Source organism: Thalassophryne amazonica, chromosome 16 (genome assembly GCF_902500255.1).
Source record: "Thalassophryne amazonica chromosome 16, fThaAma1.1, whole genome shotgun sequence".
NCBI lineage: Eukaryota > Metazoa > Chordata > Actinopteri > Batrachoidiformes > Batrachoididae > Thalassophryne > Thalassophryne amazonica.
This window is the reverse complement of record NC_047118.1, coordinates 28,464,820-28,474,084: the sequence shown is the minus strand read 5'-3', so window position 1 is coordinate 28,474,084 and position 9,265 is coordinate 28,464,820. Positions and strand designations below refer to the sequence as shown.

At 45.7% G+C, this 9,265-nt stretch overlaps 1 protein-coding gene across 1 annotated transcript in view; it reads right to left on the bottom strand.

Annotated features, from left to right (window-relative positions):
* rbfox3a (RNA binding fox-1 homolog 3a) overlaps window positions 1–9,265 on the bottom strand; it is a 1,755,711-nt gene that overhangs the window by 1,390,047 nt on the left and 356,399 nt on the right. The gene's annotated exons all lie outside the window — the stretch shown is intronic.

Genomic DNA, 9,265 nt, shown 5'->3' with positions numbered 1-9,265 from the left:
AACCCTCGTGCGCATGCGTGAGTTTTTCCACGCCTGTCGGTGACGTCATTCACCTGTGAGCACGCCTTGGGAAGGAGTGGTCCTGCCCCCTCGTCGGATTTTCATTGTCTGGAAATGGCGGAATGAAAAGGACTTTTTTCCATCAGAATTTTTTCAGAAGCTGTTAGAGACTGGCACCTGGAAACCATTTGAAAAATTTATCTGGCTTTCGGTGAAAATTTTACAGGCTTCACAGAGAATAAGGTCTGTTAGTACAGCTTTAAGGACCCCTTTAAGGATGCTCGGCGTGCCACACTCCGATCTGTGACAATGCAGCACAAGCCACCAGACCATTTCTAAACGGATGGCTCTGTGGATACGAGACCATCGTGTGCTCTTTCTCTGGTTATCACAAGAGCTGGACATCAGCCATTTTCCGTCAGATTTCACTTTTAACAAGAGATTTTGTCATAGAAAGCCGCGCGGAGGCTTCGCGCGTCACGACCGATTCGCTTTGGAAGCGAGACAAAGGAACACCTCCATTTTGGCATGTCAGAGGACAAGTTTGGACATGTCCAGCTGGAAAAAAGTCCTTTTCATTCCGCCATTTCCAGACAATGAAAATCCTCGTATACATGCATATATGCATACATATATACATACATACATACACACATAAACACATACACACATGTATACACATAAACACATACACACATGTATACACATACACATACATATACATACACACATACATACGTATACATACATACATGTTTCCCATCTCTCTCTAAGTTATTACCATCAGCACCCTACTTCTATTTGACTAGCATTTTGACTACAGGATCTTGATGTATAAAAATAATACTTTTGACCATGGTTACGACACCAGCAATAACAGGTATTATGCAAATATGTTAACATATACGAGGGCTGTCAATAAAGTATAGGTCCTTTTTATTTTTTTCAAAAACTATATGGATTTCATTCATATGTTTTTAAGTCAGACATGCTTGAACCCTTCCACGCCTGTCAGTGACGTCATTTCCCTGTGAGAACTCCTTGTGGGAGGAGTCGTCCAGCCCCTCGTCGGAATTCCTTTGTCTGAGAAGTTGCTGAGAGACTGGCGCTTTGTTTGATCAAAATTTTTTCTAAACCTGTGAGACACATCGAAGTGGACACAGTTCGAAAAATTAAGTTGGTTTTCGGTGAAAATTTTAATGGCTGATGAGAGATTTTTAGGTGATACTGTCACTTTAAGGACTTCCCACGGTGCGAGACGGTGCGCAGCGCTCCCAGGCGCAGTCGTCATCCTGTTTCAAGCTGAAAACCTCCACATTTCAGGCTCTATTGATCCAGGATGTCGTGAGAGAACAGAGAAGTTTCAGAAGAAGTCGGATTCAGCATTTTATCCAGATATTCCACTGTTAAAGGAGATTTTTTTAATGAAAGACGTGCGGACGGGTCCGCGCGTCGGGACGCAGCCGGCGCGGTGTGGCGGCACAGGAAAAACACCTCCGTGTTGATAACCATTTGTAAAATCCAGGCGGCTTTTGATGGCTTTCAGTGGAGTGAGAAATTGTTTAACAGCTGGACATGTTCCAACTTGTCCTTAAGGCATCCAACAGAGGTGTTTTTCCTGTTGCAGAGCGTCGCAGCAGCGAGCCGACGCTGCAATCCGTCCGCACGTCTTTCATTAAAAAAATCTCCTTTAACAGTGGAATATCCGGATAAAATGCTGAAACCGACTTCTTCTGAAACTTCTCTGTTCTCTCACGATGTCCTGGATCAATAGAGCCTGAAATGTGGAGGTTTTCAGCTTGAAACAGGCTGATGACGGTGCCTGAGAGCGCTGCGTGACGTCTCGCACAATGGGAAGTCCTTAAAGCAACAGTATCGCCTCAGAATCTCTCATCAGCCGTTAAAAAAACAGTTTAATTTTTCGAACCGTGTCCACTTCGATGTGTCTCACAGGTTTAGAAAAAACTTTGATCAAACAAAGCGCCAGTCTCTCAGCAACTTCTCAGACAAAGGAATTCCGACGAGGGGCTGGACGACTCCTCCCACAAGGAGTGCTCACAGGCGAATGACGTCACCGACAGGCGTGGAAAAACTCACGCATGCGCACGAGGGTTCAAGCATGTCTGATGTAAAAACATATGAATGAAACCCATATAGTTTTTGAAAAAAATAAAAAGGACCTATACTTTATTGACAGACCTCGTATTATATTAAATAGATAAAAAAATGCACACCACACTTCTGGATCTACCATTTGAAGACTCTTACTCCTCATGGACTCAATATTGACTTTGATTTATCATGTTTTTTGTGATTATGTTTTTGCAATCATGTATTGTTTATACTGATGTTTTTTCTTTTGAACATTTCATAATCTTGTCTTTTATTTTTAGAATGGGCTGAAATCACTGGGTGTCATTACTCTTGGGACCTCCCACTCGGAGGGGATTTTAAGCACCTGGGTTGTCAAACAATTTTGAACTCTTGGTCCAACGGAAGCTGCTATCTGATGATGGCCTTTTGACCGAAACGTAATTATTATGAAATAAAACAGCGGCTAGACATCAATATTTTGAGTGTGCTATGCTTTTTCTTTATATTTAACATATATTATATTAACAAACATATAGTAAGATTTTATTATTATTATTATTTTCTTTTTAATAATATAATTTACAATGGGAGGAGGCCCCGGGGAAGACCCAGGACATGCTGGAGGGACTACATCTCTCGGCTGGCTTGGGAACGCCTTGGGGTTCCCCCAGAGGAGCTGGGGGAGGTGTGTGTGGATCGGGAGGTCTGGGCGGCTGTGCTTGAGCTGCTGCCCCCGCGACCCGACTCCGGATAAAGCGGAAGAAAATGGATGGATGGATAATTTACAATTATGGCTATGATATATATAATTAAATTGATGTACAGTATAATTCTAGGTATTTTATGAAAGTTTGTGTGTCCTAGCGAGGCCCCTTCTATTGCGAACTAGGCAAAAAAGCAAAGGTGAATTAAGTAGAAATAAAGTAAAAAGACATAATGATCACACACCTCTCTCCTCATTCATGTATTTCAACAGAACCATTTCTTTGTATCTTTTTTTAATTTATGGATATTTGGACATTGCTTGAGCTGAGGTACCAAACTATTCCACAGCTTAATGCCACACACGGACACACAGAAACTTTTCCCTGTACTTCTCACTGCCTTGACTTTAAAGTTACCACATCCCCTAAAGTTATAGCTCCCTTCTCTCTGAGTGAAGAGACTCAGAATATTACTAGGTAATGAGTTTTTACTGGCTTTATATAATAATTGTGCAGTGTAGAAATTAACCAAATCTGGCATTTTCAACAATTTGGATTGGAAAAATAGACTATTTGTGTGATCGAGATATCCTACTTTATAGATGATTCTTATTGCACGCTTTTGGAGTATACAGAGGGGATGTAGCAAACTTTTGTAATTGTTGCCCCAGATTTCTATACAGTATGTTAAATAAGGAAAGACTAAAGAACAATACAATAAATATAATGCATTATGATCCAGAAAATATTTTGCTTTGTACATAATAGAGGCATTCTTGGAAACTTTTTTATGTATGTGGCTGATATGAGACTTCCAGCTTAATTTACTATCAATGGCTATCCCTAAAAATTTGATTTCTGACACTTTTTCTATTTCGACACCATCTATATTTATTGGTAAATTAGAACTGTCATTATGATTTCCGAAAAACATTACTTTAGTCTTATTTATATTTAGGGATAATTTATTAATATTCAACCAGGTTTTCAGCTTAATTAAGTCACTATTTACCACATTAATAAGTTTGCTATAATTATCACCAGTAATAGAATATATTGGGGTCATCTGCAAATAACAATAATTTTAATAATTGTGACACATTAAAAATGTCATTTATATAAAGATTAAAAAAATGTGGACCCAATATGGATCCCTGTGGGACCCCACAAGCGATGCCCAAACATCCAGATTTGAATGCACCCATCTGCACAAACTGGTGTCTCTCCGTTAAATAGCATATTATCCATAATATGGATAATATGTTAAGACCAATTAATGCCACTGATAAGTCATATAAAAATGCAAGTACATCATTTCACATAGGAATTTAGCTTTAATTCTCAGAAAAAAATTGCAAATTGGTCTCAGGCAAAGGGCAAGAATAAGAATGGTTCATAAAGACTCCATGGACAAACGATGCTGAGGAAATGTGACCCGGCCTGGAGGAAGTCTGGCGCCCCATCTGGAGCCAGGCCTGGACAGAGGGCCCATCAGTGAGCAACTGGTGGCTGCGCTTGCTACAGAGCCGAGCTGGGCTCAGCCCAAAAAGGCAATGTGGAGTTTCCATCTCCACACTGTGGGCTCACCACCCACAGCAGGAATGGTTGGGGACACGTGGGCTGTCCCATGTGTGGCATTAAAAGTCGAGGACCTGGCCAGATCCAGGTTACAGAAGCTAGCTCTAGGGGCATGGAACATCACCTCACTGTGGGAGCGGAGCATGTGTGGAAGGTGGAGTGCTACCAGTTAAATCTAGTGGGTCTCGACTCCATGCACAGCCTTGGCTCCACTCTCCTTGATTGGGGTTAGCCCTTATTCTTTTCTGGAGTTGCTCAGGGTGTGAGACGCTTTGCGGGTGTCGAGATACTCTAACCCTAGCCCCTGGCTGAGCGCCACTGCATTTGAGTTTACCCCGGTTAATGAGAGGGTCACATCCCTGCACCTTCGGGTTGCACAAACAGCAATTTGGAGTATTTGGGATTCTTGGAGTCCCCTGACTGGAGTCCTGCATGGTGCTCTGGTGGGGGACTCAGTTGCTCTGCTGGGGCACTTCAATGCACATGTGGGTAATGACAAAGATACCTGGATAGGGGTGATTGGGAGGAACGGCCACCCTGATCTAAACCTGAGCGGACATTTGTTATTGGACTTCTGTGCCACTCATGGACTGTCCATAACAAACATTCATTCATTCATTAATTTTCTACCGCTTAGTCCAATTAAGGGTCGCGGGGGGCTGAAGCCTATCCCCGCAGTCATAGAGCGCGAGGCGGGGTACACCCAGGACAGGACGCTAGTCTGTCGCAGGGCCACAAACAGACAAACAAGCACAGACACACCACACACACACACCTATGGACAATTTAAAGACTCCAATTCACCTAACCCACATGTCTTTGGATGTGGGAGGAAACCGGAGCACCCGGAGGAAACCCATGCACACACGAGGAGAACATGCAAACTCCACACAGAAAGGCCATGGGAATTAAACCCATAACCTTCTCGCTGTGAGGCAACAGTGCTAACCACTAAGCCACCGTGCTGCCATAACAAACATCATGTTCTAAAATAAGGATGGTCATATGTGTACATGGTGCAAGAGCACCCTAGGACAAAGATCAATGATCAATTTTGTGATTGTATCATTTGATCTGGGGCCACATGCTCTGGACACTCGGTTGAAGAGATGGGCAGAGCTGTCAACTGATCACCATCTGGTGGTGAGTTGGATCAGATGGTGGGACAGTATGGAGTGAAGAGGCCCCTTCTCAGGGCAATCCAATCTCTGTACTCACAAAGCGAGAGCTGTCTTTGGGTCCTCGGCAGTAAGTCAGACTCATTTCCAGTGTGAGTTAGCCTCTGCCAGAGCTTGCCACCAGTCCTGTTTGTGATATTCATTGTTAGGGGGATGGTCTTCAGTTGGGAGGGCTGAGGATCTCATCACTGCTTTCTCTTTCTGAGGATCTCATCACTGCTGAGGATCTCATCATCAGCCTGTGACTTCCAGCACTCACTGGGACAGCTCACAGCCGAGTGTGAAACGGCTGGGATAAGGATCAGCACCTCTAAATCTGAGGCCATGGTTCTCAGCAGGAAACCGATGGATTGCCTCCTCCAGCTAGGGAATGAGGTCTTGCTCCAAGTGAAGGCATTCAAGTACCTCGGGGTCTTGTTCATGAGTGAGGGGACAGTGGAGCGTGAGATTGGCCGGAGAATCGGTTCAGCAGGGGCGGTATTGCATTCGCTCTACCGTACTGTTGTGACCAAAAGGGAGCTAAGCCAAACGGTGAAGCTCTCAATCTACTGGTCAATCTTTGTTCCTACTCTCACCTGTGGTCATGAGGGTTAGGTCTTGACCAAAAGAACTAGAACGTGGGTACAAGCGGCCAAAATGGGCTTCCTCAGGAGGGTGGCCGGTGTCTCCCTTAGAGATAGGGTGAGAAGCTGAGTCATTCATGAGGAGCTTGGAGTAGAGCCGCTTTTCCTTTGAGTTGGAATGAGCCAGCTGAGGTAGTTCGGGCATCTGGTTAAGATGCCTCCTGGGCAACTCCCGAGGGAGGTGTTCCAGACACATCCAGCTGGGAGGAGACTCAGAGGAAATCAGAGGTGGATAATGTGGCTCTGGAAAGGTAAGTTTGGAGTCCCCTACAGGAGATGTTGCCATGACAACCCAGTCCCTGATAAGCGGTTGAAGATGAGTGATGAGTAGGATTAAAATATGGGGCAAATCCAAAATCAGTGATTCATATTTCCATAGAGTGTTATGGCTTAATGGCCTTCAGTGCCTGAAGTAATGGGCTATTTTCTCCATATGACTGACCTTTCTGAGACATCAGTGGGTCATTGCAAAGTGGAAAAAATTAAATAATTCAAGATTTGCATTTTTTATCTATTGTCAGTGCCACAACTTGAAGGTAAAATATAATATGATGTAAATGTGATATTTCATTATTTTGCTTTTTTCATGTCCTTTGATGCTATGCATAGTTCATGAACATGCTTAAAAGGTTAAAAACACTAATATTGGCTGGATTTACATAGCAGAGCTTTTATGGAGTGAGCCACAGAGAGCAGCATCAGGCACTCGTTCGCTTTTTTGTGAAGTGTTTTGTGTGTGTGTGTGTGTGTGTGTGTGTGTAAAAGTACCCTGAACAGATTTATAATTATAGTCGCCATTATTCTGACAGACTGGCGTCCTGTCCTGGGTGTACCCCGCGTCGCGCTCTTTGACTGCTGGGATAGGCTCCAGCCCCCCGCGACCCTTGATTGAACTAACCGACTGAAGAAAAGTGTGTGTGTCTGTGTGTCGGCATTATTCTGTGACCATCTTATCCAAGAAATCTCATTAATTGATATAAAACATCAACTTATATAATTAGTTGGTTCTCGGCATAAACTCACACATGGCCGTCTGATTTCATATGCGGGCAGTGATTTTACAGAAATGTGGGTCAGTACGCATTCACTTTTAGGTTCACATTTTGGAAGAAAAACATAAACTAACCCCCTCCCACTCAGAGAAGATTGACTCTGTCTCCCACACAGAGGAGAGTGAATCCGCCTCCCTCTCGGAGCAGTGTGACTCCACCTCCCACTCAGAGCAGAATGACTCCGCTTCCCACACAGAGGAGAGTGACCTTGCCTCCCTTTCATAGCAGAGTAACTCCCCCTCCCACACAGAGCAGAGTGACTCCGCCTCCCTCTCAGAGCAGAGTTACTCCTCCTCCCACACAGAGCAGAGTGACTCTGCCTCCCTCTCAGAGCAGAGTGACTCCCCCTCCCACACAGAGCAGAGTGACTCCACCTCCCTCTCAGAGCAGAGTTACTCCTCCTCCCTCTCAGAGCAGAGTGACTCTGCCTCCCTCTCAGAGCAGGGTGACTCTGCCTCCCTCTCAGAGCAGGGTGACTCCCCCTCCCTCTCAGAGAAGAGTGACTCCGCCTCCCTCTCAGAGAAGAGTGACTCCGCCTTCCACACAGAGAAGAGTGACTCCCCCTCCCACACAGAGAAGAGTGACTCTGCCTCCCACACAGAGCAGAGTGACTCCACCTCCCTCTCAGAGAAGAGTGACTCCCCCTCCCTCTCAGAGCAGATTGACTCCCCCTCCCACACAGAGTGACTCCGCCTCCCTCTCAGAGAAGAGTGACTCCGTCTCCCACACAGAGAAGAGTGACTCCGCCTCCCACACAGAGCAGATTGACTCCCCCTCCCTCTCAGAGCAGAGTGACTCCCCCTCCCACACAGAGCAGAGTGACTCTGCCTCCCAGAGCAGAGTGACTCCGCCTCCCTTTCAGAGAAGAGTGACTCTGCCTCCAACACAGAGAAGAGTGACTCTGCATCCCACACAGAGCAGAGTGACTCCGCCTCCAACACAGAGAAGAGTGACTCTGCCTCCCACACAGAGCAGAGTGACTTCCCCTCCCTCTCAGAGAAGAGTGACTCCCCCTCCCTCTCAGAGCAGATTGACTCCCCCCCCCCACACAGAGTGAATCCGCCTCCCTCTCGGAGCAGTGTGACTCCACCTCCCACTCAGAGCACAGTGATTCCCCCTCCGACTCAGAGCAGAATGACTCCGCTTCCCACACAGAGGAGAGTGACCTTGCCTCCCTTTCATAGCAGAGTAACTCCCCCTCCCACACAGAGCAGAGTGACTCCGCCTCCCTCTCAGAGCAGAGTGACTCCTCCTCCCTCTCAGAGCAGAGTGACTCTGCCTCCCTCTCAGAGCAGGATGACTCCCCCTCCCTCTCAGAGAAGAGTGACTCCGCCTCCCTCTCAGAGAAGAGTGACTCCGCCTTCCACACAGAGAAGAGTGACTCCACATCCCACACAGAGCAGAGTGACTCCCCCTCCCTCTCAGAACAGAGTGACTCCCCCTCCCACACAGAGAAGAGTGACTCTGCCTCCCACACAGAGCAGAGTGACTCCACCTCCCTCTCAGAGAAGAGTGACTCCACCTCCCTATCAGAGCAGATTGACTCCCCCTCCCACACAGAGTGACTCCGCCTCCCTCTCAGAGAAGAGTGACTCCGCCTCCCACACAGAGAAGAGTGACTCCACCTCCCACACAGAGCAGATTGACTCCCCCTCCCTCTCAGAGCAGAGTGACTCCCCCTCCCAGTTTTGAGGCCAGAAAAATGATCATGTTCATCTTTATATATGGAAGTTGATATAGTAATTATCATTAAAAACTAAGAGGGGCATGTCAACTGGAACATTATCATCTGAGTTTTTCAATTTCAGACCATAACCACTTTTTGTGCAACCTTAAAGTTTTTCTTCCCAAAATCTATTTTCAAGTCAAAGATGTAATAAAACTCACATCATTATTAATTCAATGTTAATACAAACATAACCAAATTATATTTATTCCTGCAAATGCTAGAATTGTCTGCAGCAGTCACCATCAATAAGCTCTTCTCGTAGATCTTTAATGATTGTTAGCTGTGTGGGAAAATTATTGACCGTTTC